The following is a 12302-nucleotide window of genomic DNA, read 5'->3' as shown; positions in this document are numbered from 1 at the left end:
ACCTTCAAAGATGCCTTAAGTTCAGACTTGCTGTGGGGGATCAGAACCTGAATTTTCTGTTTGTTCATTAATGTTTCAACAGACAGAAGGCATGTTACAAACTCTGTGATAGCTGTTACTCAGTGACTGACCTACTGTTTGTTTCATTTTTTTAAATGAAGCAAACTCATCAAAGAAAGTGTGGACTTTTGCCTTCACACTTTTCCACATGAAGTCACTCAATCTGGAACATTCTTCTCCTTATCCTCAAATCTCCTTCCTATGGCTTAAGTCTCTGCTTAGAGTGTGGCTTCCCAGGGAGCACTAGTGGTAAAGAATCCGCCTGCCAATGCAGGAGACACAAGAGTTCTATCCCTCTCCCTTGGGTTCTATCCTTGGGTCGGGGAGATCCCCTGGAGAAGGAAATAGCAATCCATTCCAGTGTTCTTGCTGGGAGAATCACATGGACAGAGGTGCCTGGTGGGCTACAGTCCATGAGGCTGCAAAGAGTGGGAGATGACAGCACACAGCAGCACATCTTTGGAAGCCATCCCAAGTCTGGGTTTATGCACCCTTTTGGTGTGCTCCAAGATCATCTTGTACTTACCCTTGGTATAGAGAACACTTGTATTTTACTGTAGCAGTCTAATTCATTATCACTATAGTCTGTAACATTAACTTCTTTGTAGGACTTACTGGGTACTGACTATGCCAAAGCCTTTGACTATGTAGATCACAATAAACTGTGGAAAATTCTGAAAGAGATGGGAATACCAGACCACCTGACCTGCCTCTTGAGAAACCTGTATGCAGGTCAGGAAGCAACAGCTAGAACTGGACATGGAAAAACAGACTGGTTCCAAATAGGAAAAGGAGTACGTCAAGGCTGTATATTGTCACCCTGCTTATTTAACTTCTATGCAGAGTACATCATGAGAATCGCTGGGCTGGAAGAAGCACAAGCTGGAATCAAGATTGCCGGGAGAAATATCAATAACCTCAGATATGCAGATGACACCATCCTTATGGCAGAAAGTGAAGAGGAACTAAAAAGCCTCTTGATGAAAGTGAAAGAGGAGAGTGGAAAAATTGTCTTAAAGCTCAACATTCAGAAAACTAAGATCATGGCATCTGATCCTATCACCTAATGGGAAATAGATGGGGAGACAGTGGAAACAGTGTCGAACTTTATTTTTCTGGGCTCCAAAATCACTGCAGATGGTGACAGCAGCCATGAAATTAAAAGACGCTTACTCCTTGGAAGGAAAGTTATGACCAACCTGGATAGCATATTAAAAAGCAGAGACATTACTTGGCCAACAAAGGTCTGTCTAGTCAAGGCTATGGTTTTTCCAGTGGTCATGTTTGGATGTGAGATTTGGACTATGAAGAAAGCTGAGCGCCGAAAAATTGATGCTTTTGAACTGTGGTGTTGAAGAAGACTCTTGAGAGTCCCTTGGACTGCAAGGAGATACAGCCAGTCCATCCTGAAGGAGATCAGTCCTGGGTGTTCATTGGAAGGACTGATGTTGAAGCTGAAACTTCAATACTTTGGCCACCTCATGTGAAGAGTTGACTCATTGGAAAAGACCCTGATGCTGGGAGGGATTGGGGGCAGGAGGAGAAGGGGATGATAGAGGATGAGATGGCTGGATGGCACCACCGACTCAATGGGCATGAGTTTGAGTAAACTCTGGGAGATTGTGATGGACAGGGAGGCCTGGTGTGCTGCGATTCATGGGGTCGCAAAGAGTCGGACACGACTGAGCGACTGAACTGAACTGAACTGAAGTGTAAACACACTTAACAAGATATGAATTCACTTAATCCTCTCATCACTGAGGTAGGTCACCACCATCACCACTGTACACTTGAGGAAACTAAGATACACAGGGGCTAAGTGACTTGCCCAGGGCAATAGTAGCTAATATATGGCAGAGCTGGGATTCTAATCCAGGCAGTCTAGCTCCAGAGTCTATAATCCTAAGCATGATGCCAGGACACTCTTGCTTGCAGGTGTAACCCAGGGCCCAGCAATTTGCTTGTCATGTAGAAGACATTAAGGCACTTCCTTTTGGAAGAGAGGATGAAGCATGACCCTCACCTCCAGGCACTTCCTGCTTTGTTGGCCTGGTCATTGAGAGCACTAACTTGAGGGTAGGGCAGAAATTTCAGGAATGCTATAGACCCAGGGCTGAGGATGTGATGGAGAGGGAGCAACTCCTGCTGTCTGGGAGCTGGGGACTGACCATGCAGGCTCAGCGTTCTCCCACAGGGAGCCGCCGGGGCTCTGCCAGGCAGTGACTGCCCTTTCTGGTTTGTCCAGACAACCTGGGACTGTCTTGTTCTGAACCTTGAACTAGTCACCAGATGACTTCAATTTCAAGAGAAATATTATATATTTGATTTGTAGAAATCATTAAAAAACAAATATACTACCATATGTAAAATAGATACCCAATGGGAAAGTGCTCTATGACTCAGGGAACTCAAACTGGAGCTCTGTAACAACCTAGAAGGGTGGGATGGGTTGGGAGGTGGGACGGAGGTTCAAGAGGGAGGGGATGTAGGTACGCCTATGGCTGACTCATGTTGATGTATGGCAGAAACCAACACAATATTGTAAAACAATTATCCTTCAATTAAAATGGACAACCAACAACAAAAAATTTTCTCTCAATGCCAACCAGAAAAAAAAAAATTAAACTTGCAGGAACCATCTGCACAGCAGAATTTCCAAAGCAGAAGGAAATAGCAATTTTCTTTTTAGAAGGATATGGAGCCTAAACAGCTTGCGTGGTGGAAGCTATCCTGACCCTCCGCTGTTCACAGAACCGCAAGTATGTGGAGGGAACAGGGTGTCAGCACAGGTTGGCTGGGAGGACCATCCCTGCCTGCTCATACCTCTCTCATCCTGAGTGCTAGCTACTAAAATTAACAGGTGTTTTAACAGCACTCATTTATACAAGTTCAGGCATGTTTTAAATTAGAGATTAGATAAATTACAGCAGGAATGCAAAAAAAATTTGCCTTAATGAAGTCTATGCTTGGTCTTGCCCCCACTTCCTGTACCCACCAGACTCCTTCCCAGCACGTGGATGCCTGGCCCCTTGCCCGGGACCTCTCCAAATCCTCCCCCTTTCCACTGAACCTTCCCGCGTAACTGCACTGCTCATTAATCTCTCAATTTTTGGAAATACTACATTTGTGCTTGGTAGTAAAAAGGTAAAGGCAGCATTACCTGATACTCTCCTACATCAGGCTGTGGGGCTTAGGATCTGCTTCTGCCAGCTTTTTGAGCATGCCACCAACCCCTCTGAGCCTTCACACTAATGACCGCTCCTGTAGTACAGGGTGACTAGGAGGATTAATTAATTACCATCTCACACCACAGAGATGTGGTGTGAGGCATGTACCATCCCCTCATCGGCCAGTCTCTTCGTCTCTGGGTCCTCCTCTTTGGTCCTGGGGGTGTCCCAGAAATGACCTGGGGTTGGAGGCGGTCCCATCACCCACCACACCGCAGACACAGGAGCAGGGAAGCTGAACAGGGACAGAAGCTACAAATCTAGTGTCTTTGTCCCTCCACGCAGGAAAGATCCCTTCTGGGCTACAGAATGGAATGTGCTAGAGCAGCTTAATCACTGGCTTGTTTATTAATCAGCTCGGGGAGAGTTTGGCTGAGAAAGCTAACTTAGATTTGGGGCGTTAGTCTTTATTAACTCTATTGCCTGTCTCATTTTGATCCTTTGGTTTGACTTAAAAAAAAAAAAAAGGACAGAAAGAAAAAAAAGAAACTGAAGTTAACCCAAAGAGACAGAAAGGTGTATTGCTCCAGAGCTGGCAGAGACACCTGGGGGCCTGCTTCTCAGTTCCAGGTGCCGTCTGTTATCATGTATCCTGAATACGTGCCCTACTTCCAGGTGGTTACCCCTTTGCAAAGCAGGCTGTGGGGATTTTTCATGAGATTAAAAAGTAACTATGCGGAAGGTCCCAGTGTGAGTGAAGAAAAGCTCACTGGGGAGGAGGCACCATAGCCTCCAAGTCAGAAACTTGCCTTTGGGCATCGTGACCTCAGTGCTGTGCTGCCAGGGCAGAAAGAGATAGCAGGTCTGAGCTGAGGGGATTCCTGGGGTTTGGGTCTGCTGTGAGGGTCAGAAATAGGCTGGGTCTTTGGCTGTGCGTTTCCATTTTTACAGTTCTCAGTTGTTTAATACAGAGAAGGCAACGGCACCCCACTCCAGTACTCTTGCCTGGGAAATCCCATCGACAGAGGAGCCTGGTGGGCTGCAGCCCATGGGGTCGCTAAGAATTGGACACGACTGAGCGGCTTCACTTTCACTTTTCACTTTCATGTGTTGGAGAAGGAAATGGCAACCCACTCCAGTGTTCTAGCCTGGAGAATCCCAGGGACGGCGGAGCCTGGTGGGCTGCCATCTATGGGGTCACACGGAGTCAGACACGATGGAAGTGACTTAGCAGCAGCAGCAGCAGCGGCAGTTGTTTAATCAAAAGTAGCTGGAACTGTGGGACGGTGAGTGAGGTGGCATGAAGAGACCTGACTTATGGGCTGTGGGATCAGGATTCAATTCTGACCATGACTCATAGGGAAATTCTTTTAAAAACACCCCACTGCTCTTGGCAGACATTTCCAGGCTGTTAAGACGCTGACATTTGCTAAGCAACTAGATAGGCCCTGTGCTGTATGGTTGACAGATGTCGCTTCATTTAATTCTCATAACAACTCTGCCTTGTAAGCCTCCAAGGTAGGCCTTCTGTCTGCACTCGGCAGATTCAAACTGAGTGGCAGAGAGGTAGGTAACTGGCCCAAAGTCAAATCATTAGAAAGAGGCAGACCGGAAGCCAGGTCTGACTGATGCCCAAGCCTGTGCATGTAGCAGAATAGAAGAAAAATATCAACGAACTCTCCTGTCCCCCAGTTCAGTGGAGTCAGTGGGAATAGATGTGTTCCACTCTACCTTATAGCACTTCCCAGGTGGCACTAGTGGTGAAGAACACACCTACCAATGCAGGAGACATAAAAGACTCAATTCTATCCCTGGGTCAGGAAGATCCCCTGGAGGAGGGCATGGCAACCCACTCCAATATTCTTGCCTGGAAATCTCATGGACAGAGGAGCCTGGCAGTTACAGTCAATAGGGTTGCAAAGAGTCGGACGTAACTGAAGCGACTTAGGACATGCACGCGCTACCTTGTACCATAGTCAGTAGCTTCCCACGTCTAGCACCTTGGAAACAGGGTAGATGTTGGCTGTGGATTTGGCTCTGGAGTTGCCTCAGGGAGGGAGGCTCAGGCTGGTGACAGAGCCCAGCACTGTGGGGCCAGTGACTGCCTGGTCTTGGAAGAAATAAAGTCCGAGTAAAACTTATACCCTGAGAAATGGGGTGCAAGGAGGCCTGTGTCCTTCCCCTCAAAGAAAAGGTGCTGGTTCAGTCTAGATTTGCTTGTTTGTACAAAGCACCAGCTGCAAAGGCCTTGGTAAGATTCTTGCCCCGTGACCCAGACTGAATGTCTGCTGTGAGGAGCATTTGTACAAGGCAGGAGGATTTGGGTTGGTCTGTATCCAGGGCTGAGGTCAAGTTTGGGTGGAGCCCAACTGATGTGCCTTTCAGATTGGTCAGCTCTTCTCCTTCCACCCCCCAGGGTTTAGCCAGTACCTGACCCAGCCTTTACTCCACCGACCCTGGGGCGGACACAGGGGCTGCCAGGCCTGAGAGGTGAAGGTATGTGCCCACAGTCACAGTGAGAACTCCAGTCCCACGGTGCTGTTCTCTGCCCTGCCAGGCCTGAGACTCCCACTTGTTCCTGGTAAATTGACATACCAAGAACTTTGTGTGGGAGGCCTACAGGCCCACTTCCCTCTGTGAGCATTTTTAAAAATTTATTTATTTGTAATTGAAGGATAATTGCTTTACATTATTGTGATGGTTTCTGCCATACAGCAACATGAATCAGCCATAGATATACGTATGTCTTCCTCTCCCTCGTGACCCTCACTCCCACCCTTCTAGGTTGTCACAGAGCCTTGGTTTGAGTTTCCTGAGTCAAACAACAAATTTCCACTGGCCATCTATTTTACATATGGCAGTGTATATGTTTCCATGCTACTCTCTCCATTCGTCCCACCCTCCATCCACAAGCCTGTTCTCTATGGCTGTGTCTCCTTTGCTGCCCTGCAAACAGGTTCATCAATACCATCTTTCTAGATTCTCTCTCTCTCTCTCTCTATATATATATATGCGTTAATATCGATACTTGTTTTTCTCATTCCCTCTGTGAGCATTTAACTCTCTCTTTGTGTTCTCTTCCACGAAGAGACATTATAGTAAGTGCGGTTATTTCTTGGTGTTTTGCCACCATCCTTCCCTCAGGAACTGTGAAGAGCCTACAGGTGAGTCAGTGAACATGCACAGTCCTCCCATGAGGATGCCTGCAGTGTGAGGCCAGGCCAGCACGTTCTTCTTTATTTAGCAAATGTTTATGGAGCCTCATGACCAGAACTGGAGGCCATGGTGGTAACACTCTCACTCTTGCCAGACAAAAAACTACCAGTCAGCTGGGGGCTGCGGACATGTAATCAGGCAACCATTCTACAGAGTGGTGATGTTTCAGGGTGTCAGGAGCAGAGCTGCTGGTGTCTCACCCAGGGTGGGGGGCCCTGGGGGGGCCCTCAGGGAGGATTCTGCAAGGGGTAATAATGCAACTGGGAATGGAAGAGTGAGGGAAGGGGCAGGTGAAGGGTAGAAAGAGGAGCCCACTCTGGGGACCACACCTGGTTTGGTATGTTTAAAGCTTGAAGAGGAGATAGATGAGGCTAGAGAGGAAGGCAGGGGCCAGGTCTTGTGAATTTGGATGAAGGTCCTGGACGTTTGCACAAGAGCAGCAGATCATGAGACTTTGGTTCCATCTCTCACTTGCAACTAGCGTGTGTGAGAGAGAAACCCTCTGAACCCTGTGGTGACTGCCCCCCAAACAATGAGTTTTTCTAAGAGATCTCGAGGCAGAACAAGATAGGGCCTCTATGCCAGCGGTAGTCATTAACCCTGACACTCCATGCTGGCCACCAAACCAACTTTTGCCCCTAGACATGGTTCAGTTCCAGACACTGAGGCCTGGGAAGCTCCTATGCATCCCTGTCACAGGTCACAATACACGGGGATGACTAACTGCGGACTTGTACTGTTACCAGCCATGCTCTAGAGCAGGGTGCCATCCTTGAAAGGCAAATGCCATATCCTGTGTATTTTTTGTTTTGTTTTTCTAAGTGGGACTATCTTTTTGTATGTTACTATTGTGAAAGTAATATATGTTTCTTATAAAAAATGAAACATCCCAGAAATGTATACAATAGAAGGTAGAATTTCCTGTCTCCTCTCATAATTCCATTTCTCCAAGAAATCATTATCCCTCCAGACTTAAAAGAAATGTATGTATATATGTATGTTCAGACATTTTCTGTTGTAGTATCCCAAGTAAAACCAGGCTCTCAGGGCCCTCACAATGTCCTCCAGTTCTTTCTGGAAGTCTCCAAAGGGTGTCTCACCTCTGTCCATAAACCTGTCTGCCGGTTCTGTCTCCATATGGTAATTTCTCAGTTTCCCTTTGCCTCTGCTTCTTGTGTATCTGCCCGGAAGCTTGGAGAAGTTAACAGAAACCAACTGTCAAAGTCCATGCCATGTGGGGCTATTTCCAGATGTCTCCGAAGTGTCCATTTTTTAAAAAACATCGTCCAGTCTTTTGAGGTCTATTCACGGACAGGTGCAGACCTGGGCCTGCAGGGCAGGGAACTCAGTGGGACTTCTCCATCAGCACCACTGCCTGGCCTGTCAGGAGGTTATCCCAGGCTGGGAGCTTGCCCTGCAGGTGCGAGCCCAGCACCATGAGCAAAGAGTGGCTCAGCAGTGCGAAGGCTGTGGGCTCCACACACAGGGCGCGCTTGCAGGCCTGCCAGCCAGCGTGGGCCGTGCACGGGTTGTCCACGTCCCGCATGGTCACGCCCACCACCTGGAGCTTGCAGTCCCTGGCTCAGCAGCTGCACGATGTCGGGCTGCTCTCCCAGGCAGCAATGTAGGCCTTGGTGCTGGGTTACCTCAGGAGGAGCCTGTGGGAGCAGGGAGTACAGGGAAGGACGGTCCCTCCAGTGCTGGTGCTCCGAAGTTTCCAGTTCTTGTTTGGCAGAGTTGGGATGTTGAGCTTCAGGCAGACGTGGGAAAAGGGCCACTTGCTCACTGTTTGCCAAGCACCCCCTGTCGCTGGGGTCCCCAAGGCTGTTCTGCTTAGATCCCCAGACTCCAAACATCTCTACTGAATGGCTTCATGAGCTTCTTTGCTAAAGACTCTTGTGGGGGCCTCAAATTCAGTCTGAGGGGCAAGTGGAAGGGGGGATTCTCTTCTCCCTCATTGCTCTTTTCCCGTTTTTCCACCTCTGCCCACCCTCAAAAAGAAAGCTCTGCTCTCCTGTCCTTTATCTTCAAATAATTTGTAGAAGCTCTTTATGTATTATCACTATTAACCTTCTTGTTGATCTATATTGAAATATTTATGTCAGTTTATATTTAACATTGTTAGTCTTGTTATTTTTTCTTAAGAAGTTTCAAAAGTTTTTAAATTAAACCCTCTAATTTTTCCTTTATTACTCCTGTGTTTTCTGTTCTGCTTATAAAGGACTGCTCCAGTCCAAGATTAAAGGTTAAGATTCTTTCGTAGCAATGTAGGGATTGTATATTTAAGTTAAACACTTTCATCTATCTGGATTTGTTTTTGTGAATGTCATATATAGAGTGGAATTTTAAAATTCTCCATAGAGTTGGGTGTAGAGGCTAAAAACTAAAAGAAGAAATGGAGGGAGCAACTCAGCTGGCTCTTGGATGCCCTGGGGGAGCTTGTTTGCTGAAAACACAGAGAATTGTGCTCTTGGCTGGCTTGGAGTTCCATCTGTTTCCTGCTGAGAATGACTCTCAAACCTTGTGACTTTAGAGCCAGTCTTCCATGTGTGATTTTAATCCAGACTTCAGAGGTTGAGAGGAATATGTTCAGGACTGCATTCTGTTGATTGTGAGGGCAAGCTGAAGAATCACTGTAGACCATGAGGACTGAGTTTCAGAGAGGGCCAGAACTCTTCTGTCCACAAGGTCTGGCTCCATCCTAGTTGGGTGGGCAAAGAACCATGAATTCTTGAATAGCTCCAAGACCTTTGGCATCAAGTGGCATGCTTGCTACCTCCTAGCTAACTTTATTATTGTTGGGTCCTCAGTGCCTGGCATGTTTGGGACCTCAAAATATTTATTTGTTGAACTGTTAAAAATCCATTAGGAAGGAATAGGATTCCCAAGGAGATGATGGTTGAAACAGGAGAACTTTAATGGCAGTCTTATATTGGATGACATCTATCCATTTGCTCATTCAGTAAATATTAGGTGAATGCCTACTATGTACCAGACACTTTTCTAAGAGGTTGGGTGTGTCATTTTTAAAATAACAACCAATTCTCTCCTTCTCTAGCACCATCTGGGTGTTCACAGTTCAATTCGGACACTAATTGCTTAGAGTTATCGCAGACTCCATAGGTTAGGGCTTCCCTGGCAGCTCAGATGGTAAAGAATCCTCCTGCAATGCAGGGAACCTGGCTTCTCTCCTTGAGTCTTGAAGAGCCCTGGGAGAAGGGAATGACAACCCACTCCAGCATCCTTGCCTGGAGAGTTCCATGGGCAGAGAAGCCTGGCTGACTACAGTCCATGGGGTCACAAAGAGTTGGATATGACTGAGCGAGTAACACTCACTTTCCACAGGTGAGGGGCTTGGTTCCACAAGACTGCCCAGCTTCAGATGCCAGCCAAAATGGGGCCCCAGGTTACCCACACTTCTGCCTGGCTGTCTAGAAAATTGAGGTCTCCATGACACTCCCCCCTCGGGTTTGATAATTTACTAGAGTGACATACATAACTCAGGAGTTTATACTGATGATTATGGATTACTATAAAGAATGAGGGCATCCCTGGGTAGCTCAAATGGTAAAGAATCTGCCTGCAATATGCAAGATCTGGGTTCGATCCCTCGGTCAGGAAGATCCCTTGGAGAAGGAAACGGCAACCCACTCCAATATTCTTGCTTGGAAAATCCCATGGAGAGAGGAGCCTGATGGGCTACAGTCCAAGGGGTCACAAAGAGTCGGACACGACTGAGCGACTAACACATAAAGGATAAAAATGAGCAGCCAGATGAAATGGCACATAAGACAAGATCCACAAGGGTCTCAACTGCAAGAATTTTTGTCTTGGTGGAGTCAGGGTACATCATGCTCCAGGCATGCAGTTTTGTTCAACAAACTGAAAAGTGCCCTGAACCTGTTGCTTAGAGTTTGTATGAAAATCAAAGTGCTATTCACTCAATTGTGTCCAAGTCTTTGAGACCCCATGGGCTATATAGCCTGCCAGGCTCCTCTGTCCATGAAATTCTCCATGCAAGATTACTGGAGTGGGTAGCCATTCCCTTCTTCAGGAGATCTTCCCCAGAGATTGAGCCTAGGTATCCTGCCTTGCAGGCAGATTCATTACCTCTGAGCCACCAGGGAAGCTCTTTTGTTTAGAGTTTGTATAGGGGGTCTCATTACATAGGCACAATTGATTAAATCATTGGCCATTGTGACTGAACTCAAATTTCATCCCTTTTCCTCTCCTGGAGGTTGAGTGTGGGGCTAAAAGTTCTAAACCTCTAATCATACAGTTGGTGTCTCTGGCCATTAACCTCCATCCTGAAACTATCTAGGACCTCACCACTAGTCACCTTATCAGCATAAATTCAACTATGATCAGAAAGAAGCTCACTATGAGTAACAAAATACAGTCCTATGACTCAGGAAATTCCAGGGGTTTAGGTGCTCTGTGCCAGGGACCAGGGACAAAGTCCAGTTATATATGTACCACAATAAGATATCTTCCTTATGGGGGCTTATAGTCTGATGGGAGAATATACACAATAAGTTGTATGATATGTTGGAAGGTGATAAATGCTTTGGGGAAAAAAAGACAGAGCAGAATAAAGGGGGTTTGGAGTGCAGGTGAGTAGGGGTGGCAAGTATGTTACAATTTTAAAAATGTTTCTGCTGAAAACTAATTTAGTTTTAGACAAACACCCAAGTTCTGTGGTTGTAGCAGAACAGAATGGCTGAAAGAAGGGACATGGAGGGCACAGTAGGGAATAAAGCATGTGGTCAAAACAAATTGCCTTGATTTATTATTCTCTCTATTGATAAGGAGCTGAACTCAGTTTGGGGGCCAGCATAAGGCAAGGGTAATGTCAGCACCAACTCTGAATCAGGTTCCCAGCTAATTTGAGGCAAACTTACAGTACTGACTAAAATCCAGCAAGAAATGTGATATTGCGGTCATGTGTTCTGCTTGCTGAGCCAAGTACAGATAGAACATTAACCAGATAGGCGTGAAAGAAGCTCCTTTAGAAATGGGGTCTGAGGGGCCAGCACTAAAGTCCTAGACTTTAGTTAATCTTTTCTTCCCCCTTCATAGGGCTGGATGTTGACATTCTTGAGATATTGCACTCATTTGTTTCTGTAGGAAAAAGCTTCAAACAAAGTCTGGACTTCATCAAAACATATGCATTCCTCAGATAGCTGTATTAAAGTCTCCTTGAAATGACTGTTATACCAACCATCTACAGAAACCTAGACCTGAGGTGGATTTAGAAGACCCTTGGTCATTTACTTCAACTCCTGATTTTATAGATACAGGAACTGCCCAAAGACATTGCAGAGAATTAACAGGAATCACATTGCCTAACTTCTTATATAGTGTTTTCCCCATCCTATTGTTCTATCCATTTTGGGCTTAGAATTTGGAGTTAGTTATATGTGTATTTTTATGAATAAATATTAGGAATGACTACTTTTCCTTTGGTAAAAACTCTGCCCCTTATATGGGTGAGTCCTGGCAGCCATGTTTCTATCAGGTAATCCAGCTCCATAACTGGCTGAATTAGTTGGAAACATTCACTTCTCATTCTGATAATTTGGCCTGAGTCCTGAAGTTGGGAATTGAGTCATGTAAGCTGCCTCAGCTGTAGAAGGAAGGTTTTTAAACTCCCTTACTGAAGCCCCTACAGGTTTCCCTGGTAGTTCAGCTGGTAGAGAATCTGCCTGCAATGCAGGAGACCTTGGTTTGATTCCAGGGTCAGGAAGATCCCCTGGAGAAGGATAGGCTACCCACTCCAGTATTCTTGGGCTTCCCTGGTGGCTCAGATGGTAAAGAATTCACCTGCGATGTGGGAGATCTGCGTTCAACTCCTGGGTT

Source organism: Cervus canadensis, chromosome 2 (assembly GCF_019320065.1).
Source record: "Cervus canadensis isolate Bull #8, Minnesota chromosome 2, ASM1932006v1, whole genome shotgun sequence".
In the NCBI taxonomy this organism is placed as follows: domain Eukaryota; kingdom Metazoa; phylum Chordata; class Mammalia; order Artiodactyla; family Cervidae; genus Cervus; species Cervus canadensis.
Note: the sequence above shows the minus strand (reverse complement) of the source record.